The 22262-nt window shown below is 44.8% G+C and overlaps 1 protein-coding gene across 3 annotated transcripts in view; it reads right to left on the reverse strand.

The window, feature by feature from the left end:
* MARCHF8 (membrane associated ring-CH-type finger 8) overlaps positions 1–16699 on the reverse strand; it is a 94058-nt gene extending 77359 nt beyond the window's left edge. Inside the window, exons 1-2 of one of the 3 annotated variants that reach the window (XM_084526086.1) lie at positions 16637–16699; positions 16499–16542 (exon numbers count right to left, since the gene is read on the reverse strand). The gene's annotated coding sequence lies outside the window, so the exon portion shown is untranslated. Of the gene's footprint in view, positions 1–16498 lie in introns of all 3 variants that reach the window. The other 2 variants (XM_084526080.1, XM_084526079.1) reach the window with 2 other exon arrangements.
* Positions 16700–22262: the final 5563 nt, after the last annotated feature.

Genomic DNA, 22262 nt, shown 5'->3' on the forward strand with positions numbered 1-22262 from the left:
ATGCTTTTGTTAACTTGACAAACAAATCTAATGAAGAGAGCTTAAGCTGAGAGGGAAGAAAAACTGGCACTTCTTTCCCTGCAGTACCTTTCACATTTTAGGGTTCATTCAATGTTGTATGTGAAAAGAGCTGCCAGAGTTGGACCTTGCTCTACACAGAGATAATTCTGAATTATTGCTATCTACAGCTATGCCTCTGTACACATTATCTTGCATTGTTTACTAACTCAGCTGCAACTTCTCACTTTGTTATCTCAGTTCCTCCTTTCTTCCACCTGCACGTGTACTAAAAATAATCAACTTGAAGACTTAAAAATATTTTTCTTTTAATATTTTTGAATTACATTATGTAGTTGAAATGAAAAGAAAGTTAGAAAGGGGACAAGAGATCCTTCTGCATGCTCTCCATGTTCCCTTTAAAAGCTTCCCAAGATACAGGAACATACAGCTGCAGACTACACACACCACATAGAAAAACAGAGATATCTGCCAGCTCTGGCTGACTACTCTCTAAATACAAAAATGATTGGTTTTACAAACATTTCTCCATAATGGAACTAGACAAGCAAGCTGTTAAACTACAGAATCAGTAAATTATGGTCCCAGAGCTCCCCTCCCTTGACTTCAATGAAAGCCGAGCATGGTCTGCACCTCATGAACAGATTCCTTCGGCTGTCCCCTTCAAATCCAATCAGTTGCTAAGTGCAATTACGAACTAGCTTGGCAGCACTGAGAAGAAAACGTCACTTCTCTCTGTTCCCGTAAGAAAATAACATAGCCGTTATGTTTCCCTGAGAAAAACAAACAAACAAAAAACCCACCATAGAAATTACTATTTTCTGCTTATCCTAGAAGTGACTTACCTGCACCACTGGCATCATCACACCCTGCAGAGCCATCCAAGCACTCAGTGCACATGCAGGGAGCAGCTCCTGCTACAGAGGCCCAACTTCACTGACTACATCCATGCTCTGCTAGGTTGTACATATTTTTAAGAAATTCCCCTTGCATATGTGTTGATGAAACCTCCTGTAATATCAGCAATAATCCCTGGGACAGTCTCTAACTATCACAAGCAAAAAGAGGCAAAGCCTCAGTTTCACTCTCCACACTGGGAACCCCTAAGGATGGAGGGGGGAGAGGTCAAGAGCTAGAGGGATGCTGTTTTCTAAGCCAGCATGCAGAGGTCTCTAACTGCACCATTCAATTTCCACTCCCATTTGCATTAGGAAGTACCACACATTTTCGTGCCTAGACCATCACCATTTCACTCATCCCTTCACATCAAACACCTTCCTGCTCCAATGTGCTTTCAAATAGAGCAAGTCTAGCACACGGTTGTGCAGCAACCTCTCTTCATGGCTTTGCTTCAAGCAGGATGTAATATCACAGCATTCATGGGGTGTGCCTTGTTACCACTCCTAGCCATGATCCTGTCAACTCCCACAATAAGTAGAGGTCAGCTTTCTGAGAAATTAATGCCCTCCTCCAGGGAAGACATTTCTCCCTCTGATCTGGTACTGACTACACACTTGAGAGCAAGAATTCACCTGTTTTGATCACATGGCTCAAATTAATATTTTCTTAAAGATAGGGATGATGACTTGCTTCTTCATCATATTCAGGTTCTTGCTTCTTCATCATGCAACAGCACCATAACTGTTCCTGCAGTTTTTAAGAAAAGCTTTTACATCTTCATTGTGTGTCCAAAATCACTGCACAGCGTTAATCTACACCATGCCACACGTGTGGCTGCTTGCTCTTGCTGGTGATAGCCAGTGCATCTTTTCCTTACTAACCCATAGGAATGGCTATTGGTGAGGTTTCATACCATTTGAACTTCTTAAATGAAAGGGGAAAAAAAAAGATTACTGCAAACATAGTTTGGGAATGGTAAAGAGCACCACAGTCAGTCCTCTGCAATCGTCCATCACCCTGCGATCAGCACAGAGGGGTCCACAGCCGATCTGTTGGATACAAACAAACATATCCTTTCCCCCACTACTGGAAAAAGGCAAAGCCCACAGAACTATGACATGCCAGGCAAAGACAGCAAGTGGTATCAAGTGCAGCACAATAACGCAGGCCCCCGGAGTAACAGGAAATCTCTTAGGCAAAACATCCACATGATCTGCACGATTAGGCAAAGCATTCCCTATGACGACTGATGAGTTTTGAAAGAAAATTTTGTTGAAGGTTGCAGTCAAATGGAAAGAGGGACACACTAACACATGTACAGACCAATGAGAGAAGTCTGCACCAAAATAGATTTGTAGGCAAGCTTCTAGTCTAGGATAGAAGTCCTCATGATATAATTTATGATTGCCACCCCTATAATTTATGATCACCTCCCATTCTCTGCCGCAATCATTTTGAAGTTCATGAAACTAACTCAGTTCTGAAATCCAAAGAAAAATTGCTTTATATTTTGATCTTCATAATTAATAAAGACTATTAAAAACAAATACATAAATTTACATCAAAGATAATGAAAGTCTGTTTTTCTCAAACAATGTAAATATTTACAGCACAAGATAGCGAAGAAACAAAACAATCTCATTATTGTTCAGTGAGGACATTGCTCACATTCTGTATTATGCATGGATAACAATGATGCATTTTTAGGGTAATCCTGTACTACATCACTTATTTTCCAGTACATCAGAAGTTAACGTTTGTGAAAGCTATTTAAGAACAACAGGCGCCTAAGCAACGTTTTTCACCATTGTTTAACTGCTACCAGGCAAACTGTTCATCCTAAGCCAGAGTAAAAAGAAGATAGTATTGACTAAACGATTCTGCATTTTGGAGAAGTATGAAATCGTTGTTTCTCTGATGCTGGGTGAATAAGAAGCTTCTAAACTGATGCACATCAGAATGCATTTCTTTTGAATGATTCATGAGTTAAATCTCAGATCACTACTTACAGGCTTAAGTTACAACATATCTTTTCTCTGGAAATCTTTAAAGCAAACAAATATAGATTTCTGCATCATTATGCCTAACCATTAGGCTCTTTTTAAGGAAACAGCTATAAAAGTTCCTTAGAACCTACACAGTACAGGAATTGGAGAGCCCCAAACCAGTTTCTTCAAAAGCTCAAGCATTAAACAAGACTGTCAATGTACCTAGCATTTTGTACCTGATTCTTCCACAAACTTGCATGACATAACATCATTTTCAAGCATATTTCCCCATGCTTTAGAATAAAATGACCTTCTGATGCAAAACTAGGTACATGAAGTCATTTGCTATGCCCTGAAGTTAAGAGTGTTAAATTTTAAATACATTTTAAATCCAAGGGAATGCTACAGGTCACTACTTTTTATTACAGATATATTCATGGATAGCACGTCTACTTCATGGCTGGATAATGGTATTTCCAACTTCCCTACCTCCTGGATGCTTTACCCACACAAAAAACTTGTAGGACTGGCATCGCTCCTTACTGTGGCAATACACAGTACCTGGCACAACCAAATCCCAGACGCTATGGTAAGGCCTGCAATAACAGCGGGATGTGTGTTAATCACTCCTGCAGGGGTTACACCTGCACAGCCACCATTGCGATTCTTCATTTGACATAGTTGCTAGCGAGGCAAATATGGTATTTCTCATCAATTTCAACATGGAAATTGCACTATGAAGAGTTTAAGAACCTCTGTGTAACAGCATTATCATTAAATAGCAAAACTGCATAAAGCCTACAAACAGGGTGCAGGTCTGAACAGAATTAATTCCCCTCCAGTGCCAGAACAAGACAGTCTCTCCCAGCTACAAGCTTGTCATAGTGCACGCAGCGAGATTAAAACCCTGCACCTTCTCTTCTTATCTCAAGTATCCATACTGTAGCTTAAAGCCCAGGCAAGTGATTTCAGAGGGCTGACAAACAGTCGGGCTCCCCGCATCCCAGCTCCCCACGCGACACATTGCTGACACCAACGCGCACTGGCAGCAGAGAAGTGTCAGCAAAAACAATTTCCTTTCACTAGCAAGCTGGTTCATGCAAGTGTGCTGGAAGGCGTATGTCGGGTCTGCGTGTCCTCCCCCCTCAACTGTGCTCTGTGCCACCAGAAAAGAAGGAACTGGCATTACTGAGGCCCCCAGACAAGGCACTCCTCACCATGGTCTATAAAAGGCCATTCATCCCCACTGTACCTAAAATAGCTGCTAGATGCGGTCATGAGATGAATACACGACTGTGGATTCCTTTCTTATATTTACAAGAAACCTAGTGTCCACTGCTTACTTCCTCACCCTCCGTCCTTGTTCTTTGTTCTGCAACCGAGTGTTCACCCTTTCTGTCCCACCCCTAATTTGTCCCTTCGTTTCTACAAACATTTAGATGCCTGGAAAAACAGTTTACAAGAAGTTTAGAGAAACACAACAAAACTCCATCAATCCATTCCTATGCACATACAAGCTCTATATATAATCTTATGAAAAAAATCTATTGCAGCTATCTACCAGGACTAAAACAGGATTTCTAAGCCCATCTGTCAACCACGGGCAGATGCAGAAGGCTGCTAAGACAGCAAGTGTGCAGGTGAACGGAAACTGTGCCTGTTCATGAGAAACCATGAGAATTGTACAGGTCTGTTTCTTGCTGCTTGGGAAGAGGCTGACTCACAGTGCCAAAATGACTTCTGTTTTTTCACCCAGGAGATGCTCCAACCAATCTTCACGTATCTACTAAAGGTAAGAAGAAACCCAGGCCATTAGAGAGCAGCAAACTGTCAGACAAAACATATTTTAGATGAAGCTGGTAGTAGCCAGGGCAATGCAGAGGAATGGATTCTGGGATGCAGTTGCATATCCACAGGGCAAGCAAAGGAAGTCAATATGGGAAGCTGTCCATACGGAGAAAGGCTTAAAATAAAATTCAGGATCATGACCACAGCACCAATACCAATTGGTCACATTTTTCAACCCTATCACATTTATAAGTGGTTTTTCTGTCTTCTTCCCTAATAGATGGGTTTTCCTTTAAATTAGTTTAGAGAGGAGCCATCAAGATAAGACAAGTGTGCTGAATAGAGCCCATGCAATTCTGGTGCATGTGAGCACTATTACAAAACCTGAAACATTTATGAGGACAAAAACTGGAAGGAACAGCAGTTTCCATCAGGCATCTACTGAAACTGAAGGCAAGAAGAAAAAGGTCATTTTTTTTTTTTTTAACTGAAATTTCATCAGTCTGAGAAGAAAACATCCTGTTGGAAAGAGGGGAGCGTTGAACCTGTTGAGGTTGCATCAGAATTTTACATCAGCTGCATCCAAAGCTGCAGTTAAGAAGAAAAAGAGCCCATCTTGCTTTCCTTCATGTTTTCCAGGACCTACACCTGGTGCTCATGTGGTTTCCTTCTTTAAGTAGTCAGAATTAAAACAGTATCCAGGCATATCCGCTCTTCCAAAAAGTAGATAAAAAATTACTACTGACAAATAACCTGAATGTCTGCTGAACTGGCCTAACAGAGCAATAAGGACATATTTCTTTATTAAGCAGCTTTAAATGACAAATGTAAGATTCTTTTTTTTTTGTAATTGAAAAAAAAAAAAAAAAAGAAAAAAAGAAAACTACTTTCTATTCCAAGTGCAACAGATGATGTCAGAGAACCAAGACAAAATCCCCTCAGTTTTCTGCTCGCTCAGGCCAGCTGGCCTGTTCCACCCCAGAGACAGCCCCAGCTTCGGTACAGGCTCACATCGGCACCAAGGCAGACATAAAGTACTTCATGCTGCAGGGTATGGATTCTGTTAGTTTGGAAGTGGCAGGAGCCTGCAAGTGACCAAAACATTTCTGATTTCTCCTCGGAGAACCCAATCATTCTCCTTCAGCGCCCGGGTGCAAGAGGAAGCACCTCAGGCGCTGAGCCCTCAGTGCCATAAGGCGCCCAGTTCCTCCTTGCACACTGCCGCATTAGCTGTGCTCTCTGAAAGAGGCACTAAACCTTGGTCCCATGGGAAGTCACACTTCTGTTTCACAGGGACACAAGCTATTTGCTTAAGAGTATCAGCTGGCAATGGCAAAGCTCCTCTTTCACAAGCTCCCTTTACCACCCCCTGTTGAAGAAGTAATTTGGCACAAATCTCACATTCCCTGCATTTCCTGCAAAGTTAACGGAAGTTTCACACTTTTGCAAGGTCAGCTCAACTCTCACTACACTCTTATAGAGGACAGGGACTAACTTAGAAACTAAACAAAAAAGAGGCTAGCAAGTATTCAAATCCCAATCTTATGAGATGTTAAATAACCCAGTGGAAAAGGCTCTTTTTTTCCTTGTTGCCAAAACATGCTGGTTCTGCAGCAAAACCAGGCAGCTTTCTTGTTAACGCTAAACCAATGCTACGTAACAGTTTGAAACAGGAAACGAAAAGGATACCACGGACACACAACGTGAGAAGGTTTGTTTGCATGCTCAGTGTTTGGGGGAAACCATATCACTTCCTTCAGGGCTACACACCAAGGAGGGCATCTCCTCTGCCTGAAAAATAGGCACTGCTGACGAAACAGCACCCTACAGTATCTAGCTGGGGACAAGATTCAGCAGTTCAGTGCAAGATCAGCACCATTACCCTTAGCTGGTGTCCCCTCAAAATTCCCCCTCCAAACTGATTCTGCCCAGACTTTCTTCCTGACTGACAAACCCAAGATTTCACTTCAGTCTCCGATCTTGTTCCATCTGCAGGCTGTAAATTAGAATACCTCTTCAATTAGAGATCAATGATGGGATTAGAAGGTGGATTATTTTTAGCAGCCCTCTGATTGAGCCAGTGTCACAGTCAGTTATGAGTCACTGCCTTTCCTAGAACTATATTTTATGCCCCAACTTCCAATGCAACATTTAGTAGCTCTTCAAAGGCCATCATCTATCAGTCGTCTTTGCTGGGAACAGAGAAAAGGGAAAGCAGCTATCATTCAGCCCAGAAGAGACTTCTTAAGATGTTCAGGATTCTCGTTCAAAACCTAGAAAGAAGGGCAAGGGGAGATAAAGAGCTCTGCACAGAGGCACAGCCATCTTCACAGCTGTGCTGAAGACAGTTACAGGCTCGAATAACCTATCCCTGACAGCTGTCGTGCTGGAGTGGCATCTCCTACACAAGGGGTCTTGTGAGGCCCAGCGACAGTACACTGCACTGTGTTCTTGTTCGTTGGGTTACAGCATGACTTGGCTCGCCAGTCATTATCTCTCCCCACACCACCACCTTTTTTTTTGGCACATTCCAGCAGAGGAAAGGCTCAGCACAGAAATTTGCCAGCTCTCCCTTGACTCACGGGGGTTGCTGGACACTGAGGACAAACAGCACCCGGGAAAAGCAGGCCTGTGCTCCAGCACGGCCATGCCACCGGCCTTGGCAGGACGTGCTGTGCGCGGCCATGCTGCCTTCCACCCCATCCTCTGCTGGCAAGACCTGCTTCCAGACTTGAAACCCAACAGTTTCTTCATCTCACTAAATTCCCTATTCTGGCTCAGATGTCTCTAATATGCATTAGTTAGATTACATCAGTCACAAAGAACTGTCCATGAGGCTCACAGGACACAGCTCAAAGGAGGCCAGTCAGAGTCTGGACAATCAATCCGCCGTTTCTCCTTCCCTTACTCACACAAGAAATAATGCCAGTTACAACTGTGTGACAAGGGATGAGTATACGGTTTGTGAGGTCTTGTGGAAAGCACAGCAATACTGAAGTATGAGTGTGAAACCCACAAGCACACCACCCCTGCACAGGCTCAGCCAGTTAAGACAGGCTCAGCCAAACCCATGCAGGACTTGCAAAGCTGAGAGCCCAAATACAGCAGCTAGGAAGGACATGAAAAGAGAGCTGAGAGCTGACAGCAGCCAGCCAGCAGCCTCACCAGCAGGATGCCCTGATGGCAGCATGGGCTCATTGCCAAGTCTGAGCACAGCACCTGTAACACTGCACAGGTATACACCCCAGGGGGCATTCAGAGATGGAGCACGTGTCCCAGCTGACAAGCAGAGCTCAAGTACACAGACAAAGCAAGCAACCATAACAAATGTATAATGCACACACAATGGAAGATCACAGCCAAGAGTCAAATGCATGATGTATTTAATTCCCTTTCTATGTAAGGAACTGATCCTGACTCAGCTTCCTTGCGCTCAGGATCCCTGTCAGCTGAACCACACAATGCCACACTTGCTTCTTAACAGGGTATCACTGAATGGAGGAAAATGAGTGAGAAAACTGATATCAACACCAGCAGTGAATAAAAGCCTGGGCTTGGTGCAGATACAAGTGTCTCAGGGCTCCCTACGCACCAGATGTTGACCATGGGAGACTCAGATCCTGGGAAGAATAAAACCACCAAAAGACTACAAAGCATGCATCAGACTAACCAACTGCGTGTGGCAGGTAGGTAAGTAGAGGAGATGCACCCACTTTTCACTACAAGCATCTACGGTGAGGAGACACAAAATGCAAGAAGCTCTTAGACAATGCTGGTACAAGCCACAGGGCTCTGGCGGGGCTGTCTATTGCTGCTTTGAACAGAGCCTTGAAGCTGAAGTTCTCATCTTTCACTTGCACAATGTCCAGCTAGAAACAAAGCTATACACCTCATTAAAGAAAAAAAAAAAAAAAAAAAAAAAAGTAATTATATCAGGAAAGCTCAAAGAGGAATAATCTTGAAACCCTAGATATTTAGAAAATACAACAGGACCTTGCAAACCTCACCTTCTGAGCAATTCACCTGGAGAACACCACACTGCAGTTTTCCTACACTCCCAGGAAGGGATATAAAAAGAACCTCATCTCTAAAATGCCTTGGAGCTGCAGAGCTCTTCAGGTGTACCCGAGCATGGCTCTTTCTCACCCACCTGCCAAAACATGTAGCAGCTTGTATAGAACAGCACAGAGACCTTTCAAGCCTTGCAATTTTACAAGGAAAACAACACGGTGAATATTTTCCACAACATTTGAAAGACTTAACTCCAGGGGTCTCACTTAGAGGTTATCCTCTTCTTTCAGGTCTGACCCCAGGGCAAAGGGTACAAAATAGCTGAACACCACTGTCATGGGAATCACAGAAACACAGTACACTTCTCATGCAAAGGAACTGCTAAACAGCAATTATAGAGTTTTCATACCCCAAAGCAGAGATATTTTAACAATACAGTGTTAACACACTGCATAAGAACACAAACACTTTTAGAAGGCTGAAATCTGATCTCATTTTTATTGGCTTCTGCTTTGTCATGCCAAGTGCTAAGTTAAAACTCCCTTCTATCTTTTAATCAAACATGCTACTTTTTTTGTTAACTCTCCAGATCAAGCCAGTCTGACAAGACTCCTGTAATTTTACAACTGAATCTCTCCTCCCTCCACCCCCTTATGTTATCAAACATTAATTTTGTGAAGAGTCTGATGCACAGTGCCAATTCTAATTTACTAACAATTCTTAACCTTTTCCCTCCCTTACACTCTCAAAACACCTTGCAAAACAAGAAGGGCATCCACTGGACAGAAGGATCAGCACCCTCAGAGCATACATTTTGGTATCTTGTGGTTGCAGTGTTCCTAAGTGTCATCCACCCATGTGAAATACCTTGTGTCTAAAAAAGTGCTATCTCTGTGAGCTTCAGCGCAGGGTGAGGCTACAGCTCTAGGTCATGACATTGCAATTTACATTCCCTTCCTCCTGTTACATCTACAGTTTCAGCAAATATCTGACATTTGGCCAACAGGTTCAGAAGTTACTTGCAGTGCAATTGCATAAGCACACTTCCCATTGGAAAGCAGACTAAAAAAATCCAAGAATATTACAAAACACATAGGACAGATGACAAATGATCTGCAGAAAGTAAACGTATGCATAGGTGAGGTAGCTTACACCAGAAATATACAGGGCAGAAGCAGAACACGACTCAGATTTCCTGTCTTTCAAAATAAACCTTTAGTTGCAAGTGACCTTCCTCTTTTTTATAGAGCTAAGCAGACATTTTTTTCCTTTGCAACAAGACAGTATTTAGTTCTTTACATTTATGCTGTGTGGAATAAGAAAACTCTCTCACCTAGAGATAATTTTCAGTGTCAAAGAGCTGCAGCTCCTCTGGAAGCTTTCAGCTGCCTTGGTTTCTATTATGTGTACGTATTTATGAATATACACATATACACTTTACAGAAGCAGCTGCAATGTAATTGACTTGTTATGGACTGAGCTAGGTAAAAAACACTGATGGTAACTGTCCTTCATTGTTCTGGCACCTCCAGTTCAGATCTGGCAGGCAGACTGTGTATGAAAATGACCCTGAAAGCTACGATGATGATAATCACATTTAAAAGGACAACTTTTTGGATGCAGAACTAAAAGGGAAGTTCTCTTCATTTACCAGAAAGGAAGGAAAAACTGAATTCTACTGATAACCCCCCGGACTGTTTCCATGTGCAATTTGCACTCTGTTGTCACCTACAGTAAACTTTTACCTAGTGCTCTTCACATTGCTCTGATAATATCAGATGTTACCGGGCTCATTAAGAACAGTAAAGCCACTGCGAACTTTCACTTTCTCTCTGTTGTAGCAGAGTTTGTCTGGCTGCTCAGAGCAAGTCCCTTAAGAGCAGCCTGCCGAAGGCAGCCACGGGAAACAGGCGAGGAGGAGACAAAACCACAGACAGGGCAAGATGAGGCATCTGCAGGAATTTGATGCTGTAACATGGCCCATGGTGTGAAAGCACGGCAGAGCCTGCATCGCATGACTGCGCGTTTCAAACCATCCATCTTCCCACACACACATACAGTCAACACAGAAATAAGCCATTTTTTTTCCATTAGCCTTCCTGTTCTGACTGATGCATTCATAGTTACAATAGATTATAACAAGGATTGGCCTAGTAGTGAATCACCCTCAATAGCACACTGCGCTTTTACAACTAGAAATAGAGGGATCAGAGAGATTAATCCTCTGTCCTGGCTGACGTGAGGAGCGGGGACAGTGAAAGCAAATAGAAATAGTCAAAGATGGTTCTTCGCCTTGATACAGCACCCCCCTAGCTGATTTTGAAGGAGACTCTGTCAGCATGATATGCTTTAAGAGGCCATTAAGAATCAAAATAAAGGAATTCCTGCAGTAATCAGGAGAGTAGGCACTCCCATCAATAACCCGCATAACATCTCCTTCCTCCTTGCAGGAAGGGGGAGGCCAGACTCATGCCTGCTGCCACGTGAAGCACTTACCGTAGTAAGGTTTGCCTGAACACTTCCTCAATGCTTAATTGGTGCTGCAGGGTGGATCATACACAGGGAGCCTGCTGCTTCCTCTTCAGCTGATATTATTCAAATGACCCTCTAGAGGCAAAAATCACCTATCGAAAAATTCACCTGTGAAGAAGGAACAGCCTTCGGTGCTGAGTCACGGCAATGCCTGGACCCCCACCATTGCAACCCCAAAAATTCTTGGATAACAGGAGACCAGAAGTTATAAACAAACCGCTGATAAGAACAGAAGAACGTTTCCCATCCTCAAGCTACACCCATGGCACAGAGTTATTAGCAGTAAGTCAGAGTGACAGATTATTCTGGTCATCGGAACCAACAGATCAGACCCAAGGGAAGCCTGACTGCTTATTAAGAAATGCCTTCCCCTCCCACCCCACCCCCCCCAGATACTCTTCCTTGCAGGAGCAGCACACATGATAAAGAGGAACCAAAAGGCTTTTTAAAAATAAAGTATGTTTGAGAGGAAGGGATCGGTTTGCTTTTCTAAAAAGTAGCAACCATGTGTGCGAGCTTCTATCCATATATAGGTATTTTTGGCCTGGCACCCAAGTTCCTTCTTTTTTTTTTTCTCCTCTGTTCAATTCAGCTGCCCCTCCTGGTTCAGACGGTCAAGTTCTTGTTGCATGTCCAAAACATGACAGAAGTCAAGCTACCTGCTTAGGTAGGGATGAACAGCTGGGAATATTTTTTTTCCTTGTAATGAACCTCTTACCCTTCATGGTGTGTAAAAGAAGGATTTTATTCAAACTGGGGTCAAAGTAGGGGACAAAGTTGCCCTTGAATACACTGACATGTATTCTGCCCTCCTACTGCGCTTTAAGGACAGAAACTTTTAGTGGCAGGTATCAAGGTATGCCTAACTAAAACATGGGATTTACCCATCCTTACATACATGTATATGATATTCGTGTTCTGTATTGATCCTGGCCACCTGGCCAACCTCTGCAAGGTTTAAAACTGGGACCCTTACATGAGCCTCACAGAGCAAAGTGCTCACCTACTAGTTGACTAAGCATCTCACTTCATCCAACACTGGAAAATCTCAACCACAGTTTCCAGGATCTGTTAATATTTTGTAACCCATGAGAGATATACCTGGTGCCACAAATCCCAGCACTGTTTTCAGCTGAGTTCAATCAACTCTGACTTTCTGTCAGGTCTCTGGTTAAACGCGAGATGTGCTGCCAAGATTCCCTACTCGTCTGGAGGTCTCCCAGGTGAACTCCAGACAGGCACCTACTTTAAATGACATAGAAACTGAACAGCCATTTACATGCACCTTTTATTTACAGCAGCCCAAACCTGATAACCAGCTGGGCACAGAATAAAGGCTGGCTTTCCCCCTGGTCCCTGGGGAAAGAAATTGCAAGCACTAGAAACCGTTGATGGTTGAGACGGATCTCTGCTGCTGTTTGTGAGCTGTCTGGCAATGAGTTACATTTAAGAATAACACAGTTCTTAAATCGTACTGTTAATTGCATTGAACAGGTGAAAAAAACAGTGCTTGCAAAGACTGTGCAAAGGCATCTTGTCCATTTACCTAACCCAGAATCAATAAACACAATGTAATCTGTTAAATGCTTGTTTAGTGCTTCGCAGCAATGTGGTTAGATTGCTTGATAAACGACCCACAAAAACACTGTGGTAAGCAGTGAAAGAGAATCTGCTTTGGAAATTAGAAGTTCTTTAGCCAGCTGATGTTTTCAGGAAAGGCCACACAACAGAAATAGTAAAACTGGCCCCAACTTTGTGAAGATGGTTTCAAGGCCCTGGAGTTGTGGACCTTCTCCACTAACAAAACCCATCCAGCAAGCTGAATGCAGCTCTGCAATGCACAAACAAGCTGCCACCAGATCTTTACAGCCAATGCACAAGTTAGCAAAACAAGTCACAGCAAACGCCGCACAAGTTCCATGAATACTGCTATTTCCGTATCTCGCTGTAAGAATTCATACAGTGAATTAGACGTGTGGTTTATGTGGTTCCCTGGTGCTGTTGCTGCAGCAGCCAGCCTTGACCCTTCGGAGAAGGAAGCACCGGAGTAGGCAGTAACAACATTGTTTGTTCTCTAGGAAAAATGCCCCTTTAATATGTCCTAGATTTGAAGTTTTCCCAGACTTCTAATTTTCCGTTCTTTACAGCCTTCTACAGCTTTGCTATTCAGTATTTGTATGCATAAATACTATGTATTAAATTAATTCAGCATATTCTAAAGAGAATAAAATGCCATTTCCATAGAAGTGACAGTCTTTGACCTCTCAAGCTCAATGCACATTGTTTCTAAAAATTTTGCACGACCAAGTCTTACTCAGAAAAACCTTACGTAGCTCAGCCCATGCTACCCAAAGTGACAAATGAGCCTCCCATTGGTTTTAGAAACAGGGAAGGATGAAGTGGATGCAAAACCTAGACAAGAGCAATTGTTTAGAATTACAAGTGTTCTTATTCTCCAGTATGCAAACCCACAAGAGCACCCAGGAAAGGCAGCTATCCATGAACAACAAACATCTTTGGGTCCTATGAACCAATCAAATCAAATTAAAGACCACAGATGACCTATTTTCCTAAGCAGTGTTTCAAAAGAGGATGAGCAGTTCAAGGGTCTCAGAGGCCAGAACAACCATAATTAAGAAAACAGGACAGCATTCCCACAAGGGGATTTGACTGGATTGCTGAATGTCTTAAATTCTGCTTTGCTGCTTACCCAAGTTCTGGATCTCCAAACCTTTATATACAAACAGATAATGCAATTAAAGTTTTGGGGTGGATTTCCAGAGACGTGGATAACATTAACTTGTCTTGACATCTAAGGGAAGTCAGGCACTTGAACTACTTCCTATGCGTTTCTTCAGAACACACTATATAAACATACTGTTCATTTGAGAACATACAGTAAAAATCAGACCAAAAAAAAACAACGGAAAAGACTTTTTTCCAAAAAGTGCCATGATAAAAATACAGTGCCTCTGTATTTTTTTTTCAGTGCTCTCTGGTTACAAATAAAAAGTGGAAGTTCTGCCTCTACTTCACCTCTTTCTAGAGCAGAGTGGAAGCACCTCCCTGTCTTTCCAGCCACATCCAAAGCACTGCAGAGCTTTGAGCTCTTACACAATGCTCATTAGACACTTACAAGGCTCAAGAGTTCCTTATATCTAACTGGGGGCAAGGAAGGTACAGACACAATAGCAAAAGAAAATATAAAGCAAAATTCAAAAAGAATAAAGAGAAGGACACTTAATTCCTGGTTGCGTTTTTCCTGGCAAATGACCCTTCTCACTCTAGTCTTCAGTAACTATTTATGAGGTTGGCTATCACTCTGTCACCTTCGGGCTGACTGCTTCTGACAGATATGACAGGAAAGACCCAGAGCAGGAAACTCCTTTTTCTCAGGATGCTGAATCAATTTAGGACTTGTTATAAGAACCTACCTCTCCTTCCTTGAGCAGCATCGCGACTAGGAGCTGCCACGCTCCTGCAGTGACCTGCTTCCTCCCCTAGTAACAGTGCTTGGAAGAGCAATAAGGAAACCAGGCTGGCAGAGAAGAGACTTTGGCATGTGTTGACAGCCCCAGCAGCTGGGAAGATTGAGTCCTTTCACCCTTGAACATGGGAGAGTTGTTTGTCCAAAGGGTTAGAGCTATGAGAGCAGAAAAACTTTCTGAAAATATAGGAAGTTCAGCCAGCCTGCTGAATTAATACGTCCCTGTGACGCTTAAGACTAGGCAAAACCAACCAGAGACCAGGTGGATTTCCTGGTACTAGAATAATAACTGCTTCATTTGGACACCTCCGCCAGTTCTGACTACGTATCCGTACACTCAGTTATGAAAAAGGTTATAGCATTTCTTCCAACCTGACACCCCAAAACAGAAAATTGCTTCTTTTCAACTAGTCTACCTCTGTAAGCAAGACTGCTGACTAGGGCTAGCAGAAAGCCACGCCAGAGAAAAATCCACAAACAGCACCACAACACCAAATAGTCAGTGAATTCTGGATTTGTCAGGTTCACATCAGACAGTAACCAAAGTTAGGTGAAGCTCACAGAGAAGAGACAGTTGTTGGGTGTCCAGCAGCAGCACTAAATGCTGGGGAAGGTCTTGCTCTCACAGTGCAGCTACAGGTTGCTCCAGGGAGTTTGGCACCAACAGCGTGGGTCACAGCTGAGCAGCTTGCAGCACCCCTCAGCAGGTATTGTTATCCTGGGCGCAGTTTGTTATCCTGAGCACATCTCTGAGCCAGGACTTTTGCTTCCAGTAATCCTGGTCCAGAGACGAAATTAGCTGAACTCTGTGTCAGGAAAAATTCATCAGCACTGACAGGTTTCAAAGCAAACATCTTGGGCTTGATAAGCATTTTCCAAAGAAAACTTCTTTCCTCTGAAAATTTTCGGGCTATTTTAGGGCTGTTACTGCTTCAAGCCCAGCCTGACCTGACACTACTCCAGAACTGAAGTCGGCAGCACAAGCTCTTAAAGAGTGCTGAAGTGCTGCTGCCAGACCAGGGCTCCTCTGCCAGCCCCACCTTCCTCCCAAGCTCTCTGTGCACACCCACCGGGCCCTACCCTGGGTGTCCCCGGCCGGTTATGCCGCCGGTAGCTCCGCAGGTTTGCTTTGCTCAGGACCACGCAGGGACTGTGCAGTGCCAGAGCCAGAGGCGTGAGCGTGGAAGGTGAGCATCTCACACGCCTGGCTTCGCTCGCACTTCCAGCACGCTGGAGCCGGCGTTACCCTGGGGAGACAGCCGGCGGACGGCTGCCACCCTCCAGCTCCCGCAGCCGCCCGGCGATGCGGTTTCCCAGCCCGCCGGCTCGTTACGGTCACGCCACGACCGGCGCACCTCGCACAAAGTTTTCTCCCCGCTCCGCTCCCCGGGTGGGAGCCGGGGTCCCCCTCGGAACCGTGCCGGCGCCTCTCCCCCTCGGCTGCCCCCGGGCAGCGCCGCTACCCCCGGCGCCCTCCCTCTCCGCAGGACGAGGTCAGGCTGCGCAGACAAAGCCGGCGGCGGAGGGCAAAGCCTCTTAGCGCTGCACCTGGCGCCCGCTCCCCGTGCTGGGCGCAGCCCCCGGCCCGGCCGCCTGTTGCTCGCCGCCTTCCCCGGGGCCCGGCGGGGACGAGCGGCGGCCGCCGGGCGGGGGCAGCCCCGCAGCGCCCGGCCCGGCCTCCCCGAGCCCGCAGGGGGGCGGCGGGGCTCGCTGGGCCCCCGCGGGGGAAGCGGCGGCGGCGGCTCCCCGCGGCCGGGGCGGCGGCCGAGCCTACCTCGGTGCCCCGCGCAGGGCCCGGCCCGGCGGCTCCTCCTCCGGCTGCGGCTGCTGCCCGTGCCCGCGCCCATGCCCCTGGGAGGCGGCCGAGCCGCGGCGTTGCCGAGGGGCCGGGGTGAGGCTGCGAGGCTCCGGCTGGGCTGGGGCAGCCCCGGCTCCCTCGCCCGGCTGCTGTTTACGGCGGGCGGCCGGGCTGCCTGTCAGCGCACCGCCCCGCCCCGGCCCGCCCCCGCCGCCATGGCTCGGGGGAGGCCGGGGAAGCGAGGCCGGGCCGGGGGCGGCGCGGAGCCCTCCCGGGGGAGGCAGGGCCCGGGAGGAGCCCTCGGGCTGCGGGTTCCCTCTGCTGCCTCTGGCCCCGGCCCGCAGAAAGCTGCCCCGCCGGCCGGGGGAAGCCTCACCTGGAGCCGCGAGCTCACCTCGGCCCCCGGTGGAGGTGCTGAGGGCGTTTCCTCGGGGCATGGCTCGGCTGGGGTCGTTCCCCCACCTCCATGAGCTGCCCTATAACTTTTTTATTTTACATATGCTATAAGCCTGGCGGTGGCTCAGAGCCACGTTGACGGCGTTGCTAATTTTTAACATGCACTTACTAATTTATCTTGTAAATTTATCCTTTCCAAGGTTACGTAAATGAAAAGGTTCAAGTACTAATGAAGCTTGCCCCAGAGCTGTCTGGGTGCCAGATGCTGTAGCTATTTTACACTTGCATGCTGCATGTTTCGTCGTTTCCTCCTAAAGACAGAAAACTGGTAATAAACATCTGCTTGTTATCTGCAGGAACAGGTGAATTGTATATGCTACAGAGGTGAGCTATGCAGAGAAAGAAAAATTAGAGGTTTATGAGAAAATGCCAAGGGAGAGAGTCCCCTGTCCAGGCACGGTATGTATCACACTTGGGAATAAGTGAAAAAGAACAGGAATATGGGCAGCACTGCTAAACTGCTCCCGTCAGTGCAGCCCAGACAGGAAAGCAGGCACTGCTAAGAGAGAAACCAGACGGAAAACAAGGAGAGCTCCTGACTTGACGTGCAAGTTCATTCACTGAATCCGGGCAAAGTTTTTCATCTCCTGAGTCTGCAGTTTTTCACATCAATAATTTACAGGGCTCCAGGGAGATTACATTTACCCTTAGAGTACAGTGAAAAGGAATAAGCTGAGCAAGGCAACCCCGTTTGATGCAGAGCACAACCACCCCCTACATAAAAATGTGCCACGATAGGTTTTCAGAGACCAAAGATGCCGGGCTGAAATTCTGTTATTACACATCAGAGCTAGGACCCAGCACACCCATGTAGTGAAGGAGTGAGAAGCACCACCTACAAGTATACAGTGCATCTTCCTGGAAGGAGGAGAGCCTGTTTACAGCTCCCATTTAGTCCTACATAGACTGAAATAAAAAATAATTAAAAAAAAAAAAAAAAAAAAAAAAACATCAGACAGTTCATTTCCCTTTAGGAGACAGGGGGTGGTGATGTCTGTGTGTGATGATAACCATGTCCTGTTAGTAGGCAGTGTAGTATGACACCGGCTGGTAAAGAGAACCAGCTTCTGTTCTCAGATGTGCTGCTGGCTTACCTTGAGGCCACAGGGAAATCTCAAAGGAGGCTGTTTTCTTCCTTCATACTTTCAGTCCTTTTCTTTTTTAATTACTTTTCAGGGTAGGATTTTATCTCACTATGGGTTCAGCACAGCTCACCACCCAGTACTCAGTGTGCCAGACTAGACAGGGCAACTGTTGACACAGCTGAATAGAAATTACACAGAAACCCAGCCGCATAGAGGGCAGATTTCCCAGGTAAACAGGAAATTGAAATTTCTGAATTGAAAGAAGCCACCATAAACCATCAGTACAACCCCCTTAATTCCAAAGGAGAGCAAGGTGCCTAAATTCCTTTGCAGATCTAAACCTTCCCAGTGTTTTGCAACTATCACACCACAGTCTTTTTGTTTCCCCAGAAAGCTTGTCTAGTATTTTAAACGTGTTGTTCTGGAGTTAAAAGTCCCTGCATCACCATGCTTGCAATACTGCAGAACCAGGACCAAAGCCTTGGTACTGAGGAGCACTACTGGGAACACCCTCCCTCAATGCCTGACAGACCTTCAGTAGAAAATGCAAACCGCTTGCAAATGTTTTCCCTCAAAATTTGCAACTAATTTAAAAAATAAGGAAGAAACTATAAACTTAAGGCCATTAGTCGAGTGGAAAACTTACATTCTTCCAGCTAGCATTGCTGTTGACAATCCCACATTTTAAATGCTACAACACAACAAAACACGGAAACTGAACATCTCCATCTCGATAATTGGATACCACTGGCTCAAAGTTTAGGGGAAACTGTAGCTGGGCAACGTATTCCTAGAAACACATGTCACACTTAGCTGAAGATAGTGTTAGGTCTGCAGAAAAGGGCTGTCCTGATGCCCTGCAGATGGGATGTGGACTGTGAGCATACTGATGTGGCCTTTATATACTTGCCATCAAAAAATAAATACAATTTGTTTAAAGTCAGAATAACAGAATTATCCCTGTGCCCACGAGACTCCAATTCTCTGCAGATGCAGCACAGATTTAACGTAATTGTTAAGACTATGCTTTCCAGAAATACTTTTACTCCTTTCAGTGGGAAGGCCTGACAAGTCTTGTGGTGCAGAAATGCTGAATTCTAAAAAACATGCATTGGACAATCGTGCACTCCTCTTTGTCTTCAGTTATGACAACACACACAGTAGTTCTTATGTGGAAAAGAATCACTCATTTTTCCCAGATAATTATAACTGATTATTTTATTCCACAAACTCAGCCTGAGCACCTGCATGTTTCCATAGAAACTGCACAAGCCTTCAAGGGATTACTTCAGAATTCCACTGTGGTTTGGGTCTCCAAGTTATTCAGATTTTCTGGGTAAAATCTGTTTCCTGATATAAATTGAAATTATCGCTACCACATATTTAATGAGCTATACCAGTCTGTTATCTTAAGAAACTGAAACATTTTCTTGCAGTTTTCTACACAAAAACATGCAATATGGTAATACTGTACTTAATTAGTGTTGCAGCCATTAGGAACTCAGGACTGGAAGCAGCCCCAGATGTCTTGCAGGGGATCACACAAATGCGAGGGGCAGATGGGGGACTAATTCCCATAAATCCTTCTGGCCATCTCATCCCCAAAAGACCCTTGGAAAAGAATAGGCAGGTGTAAGTACCTTCATGCACTCCAGTACATACATGCTCATTCATTTCACATGCATGTGCATCACCTCTCCCGTCTGTGGGTATTAACGAAAAAAGTATAGCAGCAGATTTATTAGACTGGATAATAACAACTAAAAGAAAAGAATGTGTACCCTGGAAGCCTTAAATCTAGACAGTGCCCGGTCAGGCTGCTAGAAACATGCAAGTCTCCCTTTGTGTATGTGCTTATTATGTACAAATGCAAGCATGCAGATGAGACAGGATCTCCTCCCAAACCTTCTTTGCTACCTTTTCTCCAAGTCAGATCAGTTCCTCTACTTCCTTCCATCTGCATATCCTGTGCTGTGTTACCCCATTTGTTTGTTCTCTGCTATGCACACTACTCACAGAGAAAAGAGGAATTTCTTCAGTTCTCTGAAGGCCCTTGGTGCAGATGAACCCAGGACTGACTTCCTGCACTGCTGTCTCTGCATTATCTGCCTGTGCTAAATAAAACAGATTCTGGTACAAGAAAGAAAAAGCGTGAAGGTGAAAAGAATGACAAATCTAAGTGGAAGGATGGAAGGAAATAAAAATAATGTTTATGTCCTTTCTGACCATCTTTTTATCCATGCAAAGATGATTTCAGGTTCTGAAAGAAAAAGGAGAAAAAAAACAAACAACAAAACACCACCTTACTTACCTCTCTAACCTCTGGAACTCCTTAACACCTGTTACTCGTGTGTTTCACACAGCAACATTTCAGTCTGCTCTGTAGTATAAACAGGAGTGCTTTCTGCCAGCTAGAAAGCTAGATGCACCTTTCTTGCCAATTTCAAGATGAATACTATTTGCTGACATTTTTTCAAGAGTATAGAAAGTTGTTTTTTTTTCTAATTCCTTCGAGAACAGGAAAGGAACAAGTACCACTCCCCTTCTTCACCAGCCCAGAACACCAATGTTAGAACCAGCAGTGCTCAGACATACAATGACTGAAAGATGCTCACTGTCTGAAAACTGTTCTGCTCCAGTAAAGGGTAACAGCTTAGAAATGAAAGGCGAATTTAGATGATGCATGAGAATTGCATGGCAGGCATCTGAAAGGTACTGCATACTAAACAAGAACCACACAGTGTTAAAGCATTGCCTCTGTTTGTAAGAAAAGAGGGAAGAAAGGAAGTCCAGAAGTGAGGTTACTCATTAAATATATACAGGCAACATATCCAGAGCTGCAGTCACTGGGAAGTAAACCATTTTTCTTTCTTAGATCGTCTGAGAGCAACATTTGTCTGTGACTTGCACCCAACAGAACACACCAAAGCTTGTTTAAAGACTGCTTTGCAGCTTTAGCCAGTGAGGCACCAGATTTCAAAGCTTGTATCACCTTTAATAAAAACACCGCCAGAGCTCCAAGTAGGTGATTTGCAGATATCTTAACCAGTGCATTCCTAAGTGCCTGAAATTTATCAGACTTTCTTCTGTCTTGGATGCTGGCTGTAAATTAGCAGTGCAGTAATACATTTCAGTAAAACCCAGCCTTGGAAAAATCACTAAGCTGAGATTATCTGACATCCATCTCTGAGACTGAGTGGCATCTACCCTTAAAGTTTCACTTGGAAAGCAAACAGAAGAAAAAGCATTCCTGCCTGCAAACCAAATCGTAACCTTTCTCCCAGTACAGGGATGAAAGACCCTGGTACATTGTGCATTCAGCAGACAATGACTGCAGCCAGCCCTACACGCAGTGGGTTTAATCTGGCGTGGCGCGTGACAAACAGGCGTACGGCTACACACCCCAGCAGGCTTCAGCCAGGCCTTACAGTCATGTGAGGGTGCCTTTGAAGACTGACAAGATTGGATACAGCTTTGAATCTGTCTCAGAGCAGATAAGCTTCTGCAGTCATAAAGCCTAACCCAGGCCTCATAAACGCTAACCTCTGTAGAAGTATTAACAGGAATTTTCTCATTATTGAACCTCAAAACTAAGGAAAAGGTTGGCAAATGCAACAAATTGACCTTTAAGGCAATTTCTCTAGATAAAGTCTAGGTATGGGTGAGCCAGCTCTAGGGCAATCCAAACCACAACATTAAGGCATCACACTTGATTAAGGCTTATAGCACTACAAGCTATCTGGTATCCAGAAAAAAAAAAAAAAAGAAAGGAAAAAGTCTGCTCTCCTTGGTCCCTTCTCTGCACCCCAATAAATTTAATGCTTGTTCAAGTAGGATATACACCACTCAGGGGAGGAAAAAAAAAAAAAAGGAAGCTCAGTGGGAACTGATGCATCTCCAGAGATCAGATGGTGCTGCAGCTATGCCTACAGCTCACTATTCTCCTACTTTGCAACATGCAAAAAAAGTTCCAAGCTCTGCTGATCGGAACTTGGAAAAAGGATCCGACTGGTCTGCTGCAGTTCCAGGTTTGTTACTCAGACTCCTAAGGAGCATACAAAGGTATGCAAACTCACCCCTCCCAACCTCAAACATGCAGAGGAAAGACATTTGTCCTTGCTAAGCCTCTCTTAGCAATCTAGTTTGCAGATTTGGCTCTCCTACTGTAACGAACAGCTTGTATGCATCTAACAAATGCA

Source organism: Aythya ferina, assembly GCF_964211825.1.
Source record: "Aythya ferina genome assembly, chromosome: 7".
NCBI classification, from domain to species: domain Eukaryota; kingdom Metazoa; phylum Chordata; class Aves; order Anseriformes; family Anatidae; genus Aythya; species Aythya ferina.